General features: G+C 36.3%; 2 pseudogenes; both read left to right on the top strand.

Moving 5' to 3' along the window:
• Positions 1 to 5,834: 5,834 nt before the first annotated feature.
• LOC116135181 lies at positions 5,835 to 7,739 on the top strand (annotated as a pseudogene).
• Positions 7,740 to 7,877: 138 nt separating this feature from the next.
• LOC116135179 lies at positions 7,878 to 15,565 on the top strand (annotated as a pseudogene).
• The last annotated feature ends 1,467 nt before the right edge of the window (positions 15,566 to 17,032 follow it).

Here is a 17,032-nt window from a genome sequence, read left to right as displayed (position 1 = left end):
AAGGTCTTAAAAAACAATAAACACCTATTCGTGGCTTGGGAAACGAACCTATTGAGTGCGGCCACACGTCTAGTCAGATCTATACTTGTTTAATGCCAGTCAGGCTTTTCATGTCGAGCAAAGCCTGAATCTTCTTCGGGTTAGCTTCTATGCCCTGTTGGTTTATAAGGAAGCCTAGAATTTTCCGGAGCTCACTCCGAAAACACATTTCAAGGGATTGAGCTTCATTTGATTTTTTTTGAGGATGTCAAACATTTTCCCCAGGTGCTTAATATGACTTTTGGTGACCTTTGACTTGATGAGCATATCGTCAATGTATACTTCCATGGAATGGTCGATTTGATTGGCGAACATCTTGCTCACCAAACGCTGGTAGGGCACGCCAGTATGCTCTTCGTTAGGCCGATACATCAGGATCTGGTTATATCCCGAGTATGCATCCATAAAGCTAAGTAGTACGTTTCCCACCGTCACATCTACAAGGTGGTCGATCCATGGTAGTGGAAAGTTGTATTTCAGATAGGTTTTGTTTAGATTCGTGAAGTCGATACAAGTCTGACACTTGTCATTCAACTTCTTGACTAGGATCGGGTTAGCAAACCAGTCCGAGTACTTGACTTCCCTGATAAAGTTGATTCCTAGGAGCTTGTCGACTTCATTTTTTAGCGCTTGAGAGCATTCTGCATCCATGACCCTTATTTTATGTCTTATAGGCTGAGCATCTAGGTTGAGGTTTAACCTATGACATATCACCTCGAGGTTGATTCCGACCATATCAATGTATACCTACGCGAATGCGTCAAGGTTCTTCTTTAGGAACTTGACTAGATTATCGACTATCACTCTACTCACATTGCTGCCAATCTTCAGTGTGCGAGTTGGATCCTCCTCACTAACACTTACTCCTATCAGCTCCTCGGTTGGTCCCGCAACAGACTCTTCTTTGTGGTCGTGAGGATCTATGGAGTCTTCTAGCGGTTCGAGGTTTGGCTTGGACTCTGCGACGATCATGGTCTTTGGGTGTGGCACCATCTCTGCGCAATGTTTATGGCCCGATTATAACATTCCCGTGATTCTTTGGTGTAGCTCTTAACTGTTGTGAATCCCCCGGAAGTTGAAAATCTCATTGCTTGGCAGCGCACTGATATAACTGCACTCAAATCATCCAGGATTGGCCTCGTCCACCACCAAGAACTCAGCGATAATAGTTCTGACTTTTGGTTCGGCCCACAGAATTACGAGGAGGTTGATAGTACCTTTGGGAACTAGGCTGTCCCCGGTGAACCGATAGAGTGACGAAGGGCACGCTCGCAGATTCCTTTCTATGAATCCTACTCCTCGAAAGGCTCCCAAGAAAATAATGTTTGTCACACTCCCGTTGTCGACCATAACTTTTAATACTCTTGTGTTGTCAATCCTTGCTATGATTACGATCGCGTCATGATTGTGACGAGGGGATGTTTTGCACTCGTCAATTGTGAACCGCACTACCTCGCTTTTCTGTTTGGGCCGCTTAGGCAGCTTCTGTTCGTAACTTATTATTCGGGGGATCGAGTCTGTTCTGGGCTCATGAGCATTTTGCTCACGGGCTCGCCTCAAGCTTCTCGCTATATCCAATCCTCAATAGATTATATTCACAAAGACCTTGTTGGGGTTTGGCGGAACCTGCTGACCTGGGGTCTGTGTTTGGCCTGGGATCGGGTTACTTTGCTTGCCAAGATTCTCTCGAGGTGGTTTTGCCTTAAAAAATTCTTTCAAATGATCTCTTCTTATCAGGTCCTCGATGTCGTCCTTCAGAGCCCGACAGTTATTCATATTGTGCCCGACATCCCTGTGATACCAACATTATTTTTGCCGATCTCTTCTCTTTGGAGCCCCTCTCATTCTTTCTGGAGTAGGCAACCTCTTTACCTCTTGGGATACCTCAAAGATGTAGGCGATGTCTTGAGTAAGGGCGGTGTACTCTGTATACCGTGGGAAGACTGCCTATCTCCACGATTATCTATTCTCTGTTTCTTTGGGAATATGTTACGATCTTTGTCACTTCGGTCTTGGCCCCCACGCTTATCCAAGAGGCGATCTTGTCTCTTGTCCGAGACCCCCCGTGTCAAGCTTTCGGCTAATGTCGCTAACGAGCTTTCTACTCGTTGGTATTTTACGGCCATCTGGTAGAATTTGGCCAGGCTCACATGGTCTTCGTTCTAGAGCTCTTTCCACAGCTCCGCATTAGACCTGAACCCTGCGATCAGGAGAGTCCGAATGGATTCTTCGGGGGCATTAGCGACCTTCGCCTGCTCGTTCTAGAACCTTATCAAATACGAGGTTAGCGATTCGTTGTGCTCTTGGCGAATGTTGCTCAAGTAGTTGAGCAGCATTGCAAACTGTCTACTCGCTTGAAACTGCTGTAGATATAGCGTGGAGAATTGTTGCCAAGAGTTGATGGAGTTTGCCTTGAGCTGCTTGTACCACTTCTTGGCATCTTCGACTAATGTGACTACGAAGTGCCGAAATTTCGTTAAGTCAATGACTTGGTGTAGCTCCATCAGGTCATTAAAGTTGTCAAGGTGATCTTTGGGCTGCCCTCTCCAGTCGAACTTGCTTTCTGGTGCCCTAAATCTTTGTGGGAGTGGGGCTTGGCGAACTTCCTCTGTAAAGGAGGAACTTACTATTTCTTCCGCCAGGTTATTCTGGCGAGCTTTTAGATCGTCGAGTATCTTTTGCATGTGATCCAAGTCTTCATTTTGGTTCCCCTGGTTGGCTCTGTTAAGCTGTACCTCGAGCAAGTGGGTTCGCAAGTCTTTTACTTGCAAAGCTCCTCTAATGCGCGCGTTGATACGCGAGGTCGAGTCATAATAGCTGGGTTGGTAAGTGCTATCATGCTTGTTAGTGTGTTGCTCACGACGTCGGTCATAACCGGAACGTCTGTCATTGGCAGAATGATGCACGTGGCTTGCTTTGCAAGCCTGCGAAGATTGATCTTGCCTTAGGCATGAGTTAAAACCGGCACGTTGACGTTGGGGATACCGTCGAGCTTCTTGGTGGTGTCCGTTGCCTTCACTTTCCCTTAACGGCTGTTTCCTCGACCGCCTCCTGGGGTTTTTTTGCCCACGAGACTTTCGCTCGTGCGTGAGCAATTGCCTGCAGGGTTGGTGGTGTTGATCGCCCCCTGGTGGTGTCGAAACAGATTGTCGACCTACATAATTCATACCTATTGGGATAACGCTGGTGAAACATGACTGTTCGGGGTTCAAGGTTCTGGGCGACTGATTGTTGGTTTCTCAGCTCAGCCATGTTCCGTTGCACCGCCTATGCAACCATTGTTCTGATCATCTCCATCAGCTGGCCGTTCTTGGGATTTGATGTCCCTACCCCTTGATTGTTTGTAGCGTACTGAGCTGGCAACACCGGTGGTCAACGTCCAGCATTCTCTTGTTGCACCTCCTGGTGGGCATGTTCTCTTGGTTTTCGGTGGTAGTTCTTGATCTGGTGAACACCATTTTGGTCCTGGGACAAGTAAATCGTGGTGAATGTTTGTTGTGATCTTTGGAATAGCTACGAAGGCCCTCTTTCGAGTTCCAAAATATTGATACAGAAATCTACACCAACTAGCGAGATCTAATCAACCTTGTCGGGATCGGAACTGATGTGTGCGTGATTACAAGTAATCAGTGATGGGTGAATGGAAATGCTAGAAAATAAATGACAAAGAGGACTTTTAAAGTGGTTCGACGAAGTTAAACGGCCTACGTCCACTGCGTTTTGCTTATATGCTATGAGAGCTTACAATGTAGTTTTAATCTAGAATTCCTATCCCCTTCCTCATCGTTTTAAGGGGTATATACAAGATTTACTCCGATATTCTCGCGATTAGGCTCTATGATTGCACAAATATTGCAGTTAATCTGATAGTTCTCGTAATGTCTGGAATCTGAAGTTATCTGAGAATCAATTGAATGATCATTTGAGTTGTCCGTGACTAGCTCGTGCTGGGTCGAGCTACGACTCGACAAGCTTATGCTGGGTCGATCAATCATAGTCACCGAGGTTATTCTGGATTGAGCTATATCGTCGCGCTGGCCCGAGTTTGGCGGAAAAACCACACACAACTGGAAGATAATTCAAATATTAAAAAAAAAAAAATTGATTTTTTTTTGTGATAATAATTTGTATTTTTATTCATGGGACCATCATTCTATTTTTAATGAAATATTGTCTTGAAATTTATAAGCTATATACATAATTTGTTGCGTGCTTTAGAAGCTAACGACTTTCTATTTTATATTTCACTGGTTTGAATAGAATACTCTGCATTTATCTACTCTTATCTATTATCCACATTAATTGTTAAAAGGATGATCCTTTTTTAAATTTAATTGACTAAATTCTCATCATAAATTTGTTTCATTTTCTCCATTGGTCATATGTTAGACATCTTTTTTACTTACAGCAAATTGTGGGGCGAGAAAACTGAAGTCAACCATAGAAATCTTCCTGATAAACATGTTGGAATAATTAAAGTGCTATTGCTGATTTGACGGCGGATTTGTGACTAACCATTAGAATATTTGACAGAATTCTTTGTGATAAACAAGTAGGAAGCTAAAACCCTCATTGGGAATTCAAGATCATCCAATGTAAGACTCCTAGTAGTGAATAATCTATCTCCCCTTTCTTGTCCTAGTACTCATTGTCGATTGAGATGAATGACCATTTATATAAAAGTTAACTGAACCCACCTAAAACTTTTTATTTTATTTTATTTTTAGGCTCTTGATTGATGTTAAATTAATGAAGAGATTGACCTGAGAGCGTTTTTAAAAATAGCGTATAGCTGTAGCAACGTGGCCACTGAAAATTTGAAACTACCAGTTTATTCACTTAAGAAAAAGGGAGAAAGAATGAATCCCATGAATTTGTCTAAAAGATTGTGAGCTGTTTGTGCCAGTTAAACAATTTATTTTATTGAAATCATTCCGTATGGGACGGAGGTCCAAAAGAATAAAAAATTACTTGAGAAATCATCAACAATGTTTATAAATTCCAACAGTAATCGACGGGACATCCTATAATGTTAGTGGAAGTTGGTAGCCATTAGTTCTCGACTCTTTCGATTGGTTCATAACCATCAGATTATGACTTTTACATCGTGATTTAAGGGTTTCATCAATCATTGCTAGAACGTGTAATAGTTAATTGATTTATAAAATTGCTCGTCTTTTGCACCTGCAACAAACAAATCAAAAATTCAGAATTATGGAAGTCAATTGTCATACATTGTTGTTCTCTTCATTATAATTTCCATTTGCGGGTTAAAAAATAATTATTGTATGTAACATCTATGCATAGAGGTACCAGTTACCCCCTTTACTTTTTTTTTTTTTGTATTTAATATACATGTTTCTAAGTGTTGGAAAATGTATATACTTCCATCAAATGAAGTCAATGAACGTTAAAAAATAAAATTTTGAAATTTTTAGCTTGAAGTTGTTTTTGCTTTGTAGTGTTTATGATGGTACATCATGTATTGAAGTTCGCATTTAAAAAATTATAAAATGCATTCAAGAGACATTAACTATACTAGTTTGGATTATTACAACTACTTATATTTTAATTTGATAAATCTATCTCTTGTCAAATAATGAGAAGTAGTCATAAAACAGTTTAATAATTCAATTTTAACAACACTTATCTTAGTTGACCACATATGTTTATTGTTGTGTACTGTACATTACTGAACATGTTGACTACATAGTATAAATAGCTTGACAGGTGCAGCTGAATATGTCAGAAAAGAGAGTTAATTGGCAACCTAGGAACACAGAATCAAGAGAAGAATGGATAGAAAAAACATCTTTTTCATTCTAGTGTTCTTGTTTCTGGATGGGCTGCTCCATTGCATGGCTTTCACACAGTATTATGATTTTGTTGTAAGTGCCTCTACATTTTTTCATTTACAGTTTATGATTTATGTTTGCTAATGAACTTATGATTTATGTTTCATTGCAGCTTCAAGAAACGAATTTCACAAGGCTTTGTAGCACGAAAAGCATGTTGACTGTAAATGGCAGTTTCCCTGGGCCAACCATAAAGGCTCGTAAGGGCGATACCGTGTTTGTTAATGTCCACAATCAAGGAAACTATGGTGTCACCATTCACTGGTGATGACTTTCTCTGTCACAATCTCTCTTTAAATCGTTAGATGATGAATCAACTCTGAAGAATTTTGTTTTAAATTTTGCAGGCATGGAGTGAACCAACCAAGGAATCCATGGTCAGATGGTCCTGAAAACGTAACACAATGCCCAATTCGACCTGGAACAAACTTCACTTATGAGGTGATATTGTCCACTGAAGAAGGAACACTCTGGTGGCATGCCCACAGTGACTGGACTCGCGTATCAGTTCACGGGGCCATTGTTATTTTACCAGCTGCTAGAAAAAGTTATCCATTTCCTAAGCCTTATGTTGAACAGACAATCGTACTTGGTAATAAAATATGAATGTACTTTAACCGGAAGATTATTACCGCTGGAAATGTGGTAACCATTCTTAGCTGTTAATTTAATTTGCAAATTGGATTGTATTGGCAGGATCCTGGTACAAGCAAGACGTGCCGGAAATGCTCACTAATGTCCTGAAGGGCGTAATTCCAAATGTTTCAGATGCTTATACCATCAACGGCCAACCTGGGGGACTTATACAATTGCTCCAGTGGTAAATATACGATGAAAAAATGTTCATCTTAAATCGTATTTCAAGGTCTCATGTATAAAATTTTCTTAATGCAGATTCAACATATCGCCTGACAGTTAAGTATGGCAAGACCTATCTTCTTCGCATAGTCAACGCCGTGATGAATGAAGAAAACTTTTTCGGAATTGCGAACCACAGCCTCACAGTTGTTGGGCAAGATGGAGCATACATAAAACCAATAAATACCAGTTATATAATGATAGCTCCTGGACAAACAATGGACGTTTTGTTCACAGCAAACCAAAATCTTAGCCACTATTACATGGCTGCGAGTCCTTACTTCGATAGCATTGTTGAATTTAACAACTCCACTACCACAGCAATTGTTCAATACTATGACGGAACATATACTCCTCCACCAACTCCTTTCTTCCCAGACCTTCCTTTCTACAATAATACAAATGCTGCAGAAAACTTTACTCAGCGCGTAAAGAGCTTAGCCAATGAAGAACATCCGGTCAATGTCCCCAAAAATATCACCACACAATTGTATATTGCTATTTCTGTAAATCGCATGTTGTGCCCCAACAACTCGTGTCTCACCCCAGCTGGTGATCGGCAAGCTGCAAGCTTAAACAACGTTAGTTTCGAGACTCCTGACGTTAGTTTACTGGATGCATACTACAGGTATGTAATTTTATCCTTGTTTATATTGGATTAATATATTATTGAGTCTTTACCCATTAAGTTAATCTTTAGGTGAGATAACAACTTAACATGATATAAAAACAAAATGTTCAAAGTTTGAATCCCCTATTCAATTGGATTTTTTTTTTTAAAAAAAAAAAAGTTAAATTTCTTATAAAGGTGTGTATTAGATTAATATAATGTTGAGCTCTCAACTATTAGTTTAACCTTTTAGGTGGAATGATTATATTAGATGTATTATAGCCCCGATTTGGTGACACATTTTGAAATGTAGGGGGTTAGGCAACGTTTTCAAACCTCTAAAGGGTTCAGTTGGCGGGTTAAAAATATTGAAATGACCATTACGAAGCTCGTATAGTAATATGTGTCTTTCGCCCTGTTTTCACTCCAAATATTTAATACCACTTCGTCAACTTTAACACAAGGTTCCTAGTTTAGAGGTCTAGCGGCTTTCAGTAGGTTACGTAAATGTACCAATGTCGAAGAAGGACCACCCTTGTCCAAGTCCCTTAAAGTTGTTACTCTGTCTAGGAAATAGAATATTAAAGCAACTGGGTGGTCTTGAGTTGTGGTACTTGGAAGGGTTCTCACCTACCCGCTGGTAAGCTAAAAAACGATTATTAGGACCATTCAGAATGAAATAAACTTCGAACGTTTATTAACTTTACGTAGTCGAATTTCATAATTACCTATTGCTTTTTTAGAAAAATAAATATTTTAACTTTATGTTCCAAATTATAATTATATGCAAGTTGATTTGTCAATATCTTAGATGATATGAAAAATAAAATGTCACGTCAATTAGATTATACATAGAGTTGAAATATATACTTTATAAATGTTGAATTATTCCACAGGAAACTTTATTCCACATGAATCGGTCAAAAATTTATTTATGTTTTCTTTAAATACATTCGGGAAAAAAATAGATGAAAATTGCAATATTCAAATTTTGACCAACTTAAATGGGTTTTTAGGTATAGGGTACAAATCATTTTAATCATTTCTTTCTTCTAAAGTAAATTAAATGGTGTTTATCAATGGATTATATTATTAAATATTCTCTGACTTGAATGATTTTTAACTTTTTTCAGGAGTTTGGTTGATGCATTGTCATTTGGAAAGGCACGCAAACTGGGGCATGGAAACAGTTTTCATAGTAAGGAATGGGCCGTCCGAGGATCAGAAAATTCGACCTCCTCCTGCCAACATGCCATCTTGCTCTTAAGCCATTTGTATTCTTATTAGAACATCTTTTTTATCTCTTTCATATTTTAATCTTTGGGAAATAATTAATTTTTTAGTTTGAAGAATTATAATCAACATAATATATGGAAGGCTGCCAGGTGACACTCCTGGCGATGTTCTACAATACATACTACGACAAGATCATTTTGTCGCGTTGGAAAAGCTGATGTTCTAGGCTTGTGGTAAAATTAATGGAAGGCTTTCATTCATTGTGTAATTCTCCTTTTTCTTGGAATTAACTTATTACTTCAATTCATTACTATAATTAAAAACTATTAAGAAATACTTTATTTCATTACGCAATCCATAAGACTTACAGCGGTTGTTGAAGCAAACGCGGCCGGCATATGTATAAATTTAGATCAAGTCAACAAAGTAGGCTACATCCGGCCAGGGGTGAGACTAACAAAAGCATCCAAAATACTACGATATAGGGAATAATTATCAAATTAATTAACAACCATGGGCATCAAATCAGGTATGCTAGTCATGGACTGTGGAGCGAGGAAGCAAGAATATTAGAATCTCGCATCATGGTTCGATCCAATAAATTATAAATATATTTTGACTGATTGGGAAACAAACCATTGTCATTAGAATGGACTTCAATACCCGAAAATAGTGACAATCATCAAGGTATCTGATAGGAATTCCGCACCTAACATTATCCTTCATGAGACTAATACCATTTCCTCCCTGAGGTTTCATTAATTGACAGTTTCCTCCCTCAAGTATAAAAAATAACAATGTACCTCCTCCGGTCAGTGTTCGGTCATGATTTCCATTAATTGAGTAATTGACTAACACATTTTACACTTATTCCATTAAAGTAAATATCAAAACTCTAATGAAATACGGACAGTAAAGAGTAAATTGTTATTTCTAATCTATGAGGGGAAATATTATTTAATGAAACCTTAGGAGAGAAATTAAACTCTATCTTTCATATATGTACCTTCACATATAGCATCTATTCTATATCTCAAGAGCAGTGTTGGTTTTAGCCGATTACAAGATTCAAAACTTTTATATATTTTTTTTCCCAATAGATTGGCCTAAAGTGCCTCATTTTACATATATGATAATACCTTCAACCCCCCGAGATATGCACTAATAACAATAAACACCAAACACCCTTTGATTTCAGATATAGCTATAAATCCCTTGTCGTTTATTAGAGGTGGTTGATTCCGTCATGTAATAACTATAAACAAATAAGATAGTTTATTTACACTTCATAATTAGGGGTGAGCGATTCCAAGTACCCTGTATTTTTCGAGGGAACTAAAAACATATAGTGCAGGTTCCCCAAAAAAAGGAACCGAAATCGAAACCTATCGGTTCCAATTCTTAAATTTAAGCAATCGGAACCTGAAATACAAGTTCAGGTTCTTTACCCGAGTATCTTGTAAAAAATACATTACCCCCCTATTAGTTTAAAAATGACAAAAATACCTTAAAAGTTTACAAATACACCCTAACAAATTAAGAAAACCTACATTTAATAGTTTTCAACTTTTGATTACTCATTCATTTGTGCCCAATGTGACTCATAAATCATCTAATCTCTAGGCAACACTTGAATTCAATCAATTCATCAAATTCACATAAAATTTCTCAATCAAAACTAAAACACAAATAGGTTCCAAGCATGTTCCAAGTCGGGTATCCGCTTTAGGTTCTTTTCCCAGGTTCTAAAACTTGTAGGAACCAGAACCAGAACCAGAACCGCACAGTGTCGGTTCCAATAAAATGGAACTGGAACCTATCAGCACAGTATCGGCTCCGGTTCTGGTTCTGGTTCTGGTTCTACCCGCTACCCATGCTCACCCCTATAATCATAATAAAGAAATAAAAAGTAAAATTCTTTCCCAGCCGCCTTAAACATGTAAAATAACAATTGGTACATGCTTCTTTTAACTATAAAATACAGTTGGTTGAGAGACTACCTAAATATGAATTAATTAGTGTTATTTCTTTTCTTTTTCTTATAAAGCAAATGTTTTATATGTATAAACTGAGGATATTATACTTCTATTCTGTTGGAATTGGAAGTGACAAAATTCAATTTACATAGCTCAAAACGTGATGAACAACAGAGAGAAAACTGAAATCTGCTTTTATTAATCTGAATGACTCAATTACAAATATAAACTTCCACCCTTTTTGTAGTAAAAGACCAAATCTAAAACAAATTCTATTCCTAAATTAACTCAAAGAGAAATTCTTCCTAAATAACAATTCTCCTTAAAAAATTACTCTAAAACAGGAATTTAAGAAAATCTAAACCTCCTAATTCATCTCATAATAACAGGAAAACACATATTCCCAATCTAAAACTCCTAAAATGAGACTTTCCTTAAAACTCAACTTCTTGGAGTCAAAGCCGCGTTTATANGGTGTTTAGTGAATTAGCAAACCTAGAGGGGTGTTTTTGTTAATTTTCAAATTCTACCTCGTTATTCTCACCCAACTCTAAAAATATCAAAAATCATATCCAAAATAATAAAACAAACGGACCCTAAGATACCCCCTTAAATTTAAGAAAAGGACAATTTTTTATTATATCATTATTCAACTAATATTGGGATAATATCAAAATAAGGGACACTTTAATTTTTTTTAACAAAAAAAATCATCCAATTAACAAATAATGTAAACATTTTAGACAAAATCAAAATGAGAGATATTTTAGTCTTGTTATGTCTAAAAAATCACAATGATGTCAGCTCTACCTAAAAGACAAAGTGTACTAGTTGTCAAGCTCATACCGTCTCAAAGATATTTTATACCAACCCTATCTCATTTTAAGATAATGACAAATAAGAGCTCTCCATATGTCAAAGCAACTTGCAAAAGCACTAATTATATTGACCTCAAATATGTATAAATGGGCACCTCTCTTCGTGAAAAAAGAGAGGGTGGGCATATGAGAGCTTATTTTTCTCTGTAAACAAAGTATTTTTCCATCTTTGTATGCTGTAAGGACAATATCATAGAAATGGTCAGAGAATAACAAAATAACAATGGATGTAGGATTCGCTTTAAGCATTCGAACCACTTTAAAAATCATCTTCCATTTGTTAATTCTTAAGTCACCTTAGCGCTTTGCACGTGCGAATAGTTGGTATCAAAATCCAGCATCAACAAGTTTTTTAACAGAAAATTCATCCCAGTTTAATAGATTATTAAACAATTGCTGAATTTAAGAAGGATAAATCTTAATTATCCCATTAAATAGATTATGAAACAATTGGTAAATTTGAAACGTTGGATTTAAACATAATTGACCGAAATGTTAGGTAGATAAAAAAATATTTCTGTCCTGTTTTTAAATATAGCGAAGTAGTGGGTTTATATATATATATATATATATTATCTCGTATATCGAGCTACCGTGCAAGGGAAAAACAAAAAGGATATTTATATTAAAGTTGACAAATTATGTAATAATCAAAGATGCAAATTAAAATTTGCGAGAGTTGTTATGACCTTATGGTAATGCATCAATTCTTAAGTTTAAAAAAAAATGGTAACCAGCTCAAACTGAATCAACTTTTTAACTCCTAAAAAGTTTTGTTTAATGGAACCATTCTTTGTTCGCATACGTGGCCATTGAACCAACTACTTTATTCAAACAAACAAAAAAAAAAAAAAAAAGGAGAAAGAATGAATCCCGTGAATTTTTTATGAGATTATGTGCTGTGTATATCAGTACGCAAAACAATTAATTTTATTGAGAGATGAAATTAAGATAAAGATAAGAGATCTCATGATCTAGTTAATAATCTCTGTTATATAATTAATATTGACATAATCACAATTATTGTGTACAGGGAATAATGGAAATGATCGTAGAATAACTCATGCTGATTATAAATGATTAGAAATCATAAACAATGTTTACAAACAAATGTCCAACCGTACTAATCGGTACAGGACGGCCAATAATATATAAATCATTTTCCGCTTAAAAAAAAAAATAGTTATATTTTAATTATATTGTTAACATATATACATGTAGCTTCTATACACCTTTACTAAGTATTTTATATGTTTTTATATGTAATATGTTTCTGATAAAATTCCAAGTGTAGAAAATGTATATTGTGTCAAATGAAGTCAATAAACATTTCTTATTTTAGTGGACCGCAAATGTTTCTTTGTTGTGTGATTGCTTATAGTATAAATAGCGTGATAGATGCATCTGAAGATGTCAGAAAAAACAGAGTTAATTGGCGACCTTGGAGCACAGAATCAAGAGAAGAATGGACACAAAAATTTTGTTTTTTATTTTAGGATTCTTGTTTCTAGATGGGCTGCTCCATTGCATCGCTCTTAGGCATTATTATAATTTTGTTGTAAGCGCCTCTTCACTTTTTCATTCGCAGTTCATGATTTATAATATTTACCAATTAACGTATGATTTATGGTTGCAGCTTCAAGAAACGAATTTTACAAGGCTGTGTAGCACGAAAAGCATGTTGACCGTTAATGGAAGTTTCCCAGGTCCAACCATAAAGGTCCGTAAAGGCCGTATGTGTTCGTTAATGTACAATCAAGGAAAACTATGGTGTCACCATTCACTGGTGAAGACTCTCTCTCACACACAATCTCTTTAAACATTAGATGAATCAAATCTAAAGAATTTTCTTTTAAATTCTGCAGGCATGGAGTGAATAACACAGGAATCCATGGTCAGATGGTCCTGAAAACGTAACACAAGTCCAATTAAACCAGGAACCATCTTCACTTATGAGTGTATATTGTCCACTGAAGAAGGAACCCTTTGGTGGCAAGCCCATAGTGACTGGACTCGTGTTTCAGTTCATGGTGCTATATGATTAAACCTGCTCTGGAAAAACTTACATTTCCTAAGCCTTATAAGCACAACGAATCGTAATTGTAATAATATGAATGTATTTTAACCGGAATTTTATCGCTGGAGAAGGGGAGAAACTGTTCTTAGCCATTAAATTAATTCCACATCTGATTGTATTGGCAGGCTCCTGGTACAAGGAAGACGTGCAGGCATGATTATTATGCCACTAATGCTGGCGTACTTCAAATGTTTCAGATGCTTACACCATCAACGGCCAACCAGGGGACTTATACAATTGCTCCAGTGGTAAATATACGATGAAAAAAGTTGCATCTTAAATCGTATTTCAAGGTCTCATGTATAAATTTTCTTAATGCAGATTCAACATATCGCCTGACAGTTAAGTATGGCAAGACCTATCTTCTTCGCATAGTCAACGCGTGATGAATGAAGAAAACTTTCGGAATGCGAACCACAGCCTCACAGTTGTTGGGCAAGATGGAGCATACAAAAACCAATAATACCAGTATATAATGAGCTCCTGGACAAACATGGACGTTTTGTTCACAGCAAACCAAAATCTTAGCCACTATTACATGGCTGCGAGTCCTTACTGATAGCATTGTTGAATTAACAACTCCACTACCACAGCAATTGTTCAATACTATGACAGGAACAATACTCCTCCACCAACTCCTTCTTCCCAGACCTTCCTTTTACAATAATACAAATGCTGCAGAAAACTTTACTCAGCGCGTAAGGAGCTTAGCCAATGAAGAACATCCGGTCAATGTCCCCAAAATATCACCACACAATTGTATATTGTGTTTCTGTAAATCGCATGTTGTGCCCCAACAACTGTGTCTCACCCCAGCTGGTGACGGCAAGCTGCAAGCTTAAACAACGTTAGTTTCGAGACTCCTGACGTTAGTTTACTGGATGCATACTACAGGTATGTAATTTTACCTTGTTAATATTAGATTGATATATTATTGGTCTTTTCCCATTAAGTAATCTTTAGGTGAGATAACAACTTAACATGATATAAAACAAAATGTTCAAAGTTTGAATCCCCTATTCAATTGGATTTTTTTTTTTAAAAAAAAAAAAGTTAAATTTCTTATAAAGGTGTGTATTAGATATAATAATGTTGAGCTCCAACTATTAGTTTAACCTTTTAGGGTGGAATGATATATAGATGTATTATAGCCCGATTTGGTGACACATTTTGAAATGTAGGGGGTTAGGCAACGTTTTCAATGGAGATTTCCCAAGTCAAACGCCCAATTTATAACTTTACTGGTAATGCTTCGAGCAATCAATACACAGAAAGCGGGACAAAGTGAGGTTATAAATTATGGTGAAGCAGTTGAAATTGTGTTCCAAGGATCAAATCTCCAGATCGCCGAAAGTCATCCAATGCATTTACATGGTACAGCTTCTTCCTGGTGGGAACAGGTTCAGGGAATTTCAACAATGAGACAGATCCTTTATCTTATAATTCGTTGACCCACCAGAACTCAACACCATGAAAACTTCCAAGAGTGGATGGGCGACATTCGATTTTTGCTAATAATCCTGGTAAGTCTTACTTTATTTGTCGAACGTTTATTAACTTTACGTAGTCGAATTTCATAATTACCTATTGTTTTTTAGAAAAATAAAATATTTTAACTTTATGTTCCAATTATAATTATATGCAAGTTGATTTGTCAATATCTTAGATGATATGAAAATAAAAGTCACGTCAATGATTATACATAGAGTTGAAATTACTTTATAAAAGTTGAATTATTCACAGGAAAACTTTATTTCACATGAATCGGTCAAAAATTATTATGTTTTCTTTAAATACATTCGGGAAAAAATAGATGAAAATTGCAAATTCAAATTTTGACCATTAAATGGGTTTTTAGGTATAGGGTACAAATCATTTAATCATTTCTTTCTTCTAAAGTAAATTAAATGGTGTTTATCCATGGATTATATATTTAAATATTCTTGACTTGAAGATTTTGACTTTTTTCAGGAGGTGTTGATGCATTGTGCATTTGGAAAGGCACGCAAACTGGGGCATGGAAACAGTTTTCATAGTAAGGAATGGGCCGTCCGGAGGATCAGAAAAATTCGACCTCCTCCTGCCAACAGCCATCTTGCTCTTAAGCCATTTGTATTTCTATTAGAACATCTTTTTTATCTCTTCATATTTAATCTTTGGGAAATAATTTAATTTTTTAGTTGAAGAATTATAATCAACATAATATATGGAAGCTGCCAGGTGACACTCCTGGCGATGTTCTACAATACATACTACGACAAGATCATTTTGTCGCGTGGGAAAGCTGATGTTCTAGGCTTGTGGTAAATTAATGGAAGGCTTTCATTCATTGTGTAATTCTCCTTTTCTTGGAATTAACTTATTACTTCAATTCATTACTATAATTAAAAAACTATTAGAAATACTTTATTTCATTACGCAATCCATAAGACTTACAGCGGTGTTGAAGCAAACCGCGGCCGCATATGTATAAATTTAGATCAAGTCAACAAAGTAGGCTACATCGGCCAGGGGTGAGACTAACAAAGCATCCCAAAATACTACGATATAGGGAATAATTATCAAATTAATAACAACCATGGGCATCAAATGATATGCTAGTCATGGACTGTGGAGCGAGAGGAAGAAGAATATTAGAATCTCCATCATGGTTCGATCCAATAAATTATAAATATTTTGAATGATTGGGAAACAAACCATTGTCATTAGAATGGACTTCAATACCCGAAAATAGTGACAATCATCAAGGTACTGATAGGAATCCGCACTAACAATCCTTCATGAGATAATACCATTCCTCCTGAGGTTTCATTAATTTACAGTTTCCTCCCTAAGTATAAAAAATAAAATGTACCTCCTCCGGTCAGTGTTCGGTCATGATTTCCATTAATTGAGTAATTGACTAACACATTTACATATTCCATTAAAGTAAATATCAAACTCTAATGAAATACAGGACAGTAAAGAGTAAATTGTTATTTCTAATCTATGAGGGGAAATTTATTAATGAAACCTTAGGAGAGAAATTAAACTCTATCTTCATATATGTACCTTCACATATAGCATCATCTATATCTCAAGAGCAGTGTTGGTTTTAGCCGATTACAAGATTCAAAACTTTTATATATTTTTTTCCCAATAGACTTGGCCTAAGGGCCTCATTTACATATATGAGAATACCTTCAAACCCCCGAGATATGCCTAATAACAATAAACACAAACACCCTTGATTTCAGATATAGCTATAAATCCCTTGTCGTTTATTAGAGGTGGTTGATTCCGTCATGTAATAACTATAAACAAATAAGATAGTTTATTTACAATCATAATTAGGGGGAGCGTTCCAGTACCTGTATTTTTCGAGGGAACTAAAAACATATAGTGCAGGTTCCCAAAAAAAGGAACCGAAATCGAAACCTATCGGTTCCAATTCTTAAATTAAGCAATCGGAACTGAAATACAAGTTTCAGGTTCTTTACCGAGTATCTTGTAAAAAATACATT

This window comes from Pistacia vera, unplaced genomic scaffold (assembly GCF_008641045.1).
Source record: "Pistacia vera cultivar Batoury unplaced genomic scaffold, PisVer_v2 Contig296, whole genome shotgun sequence".
Lineage (NCBI taxonomy): Eukaryota > Viridiplantae > Streptophyta > Magnoliopsida > Sapindales > Anacardiaceae > Pistacia > Pistacia vera.
Note: the sequence above shows the minus strand (reverse complement) of the source record. Positions and strands in the feature narration are given on the sequence as shown.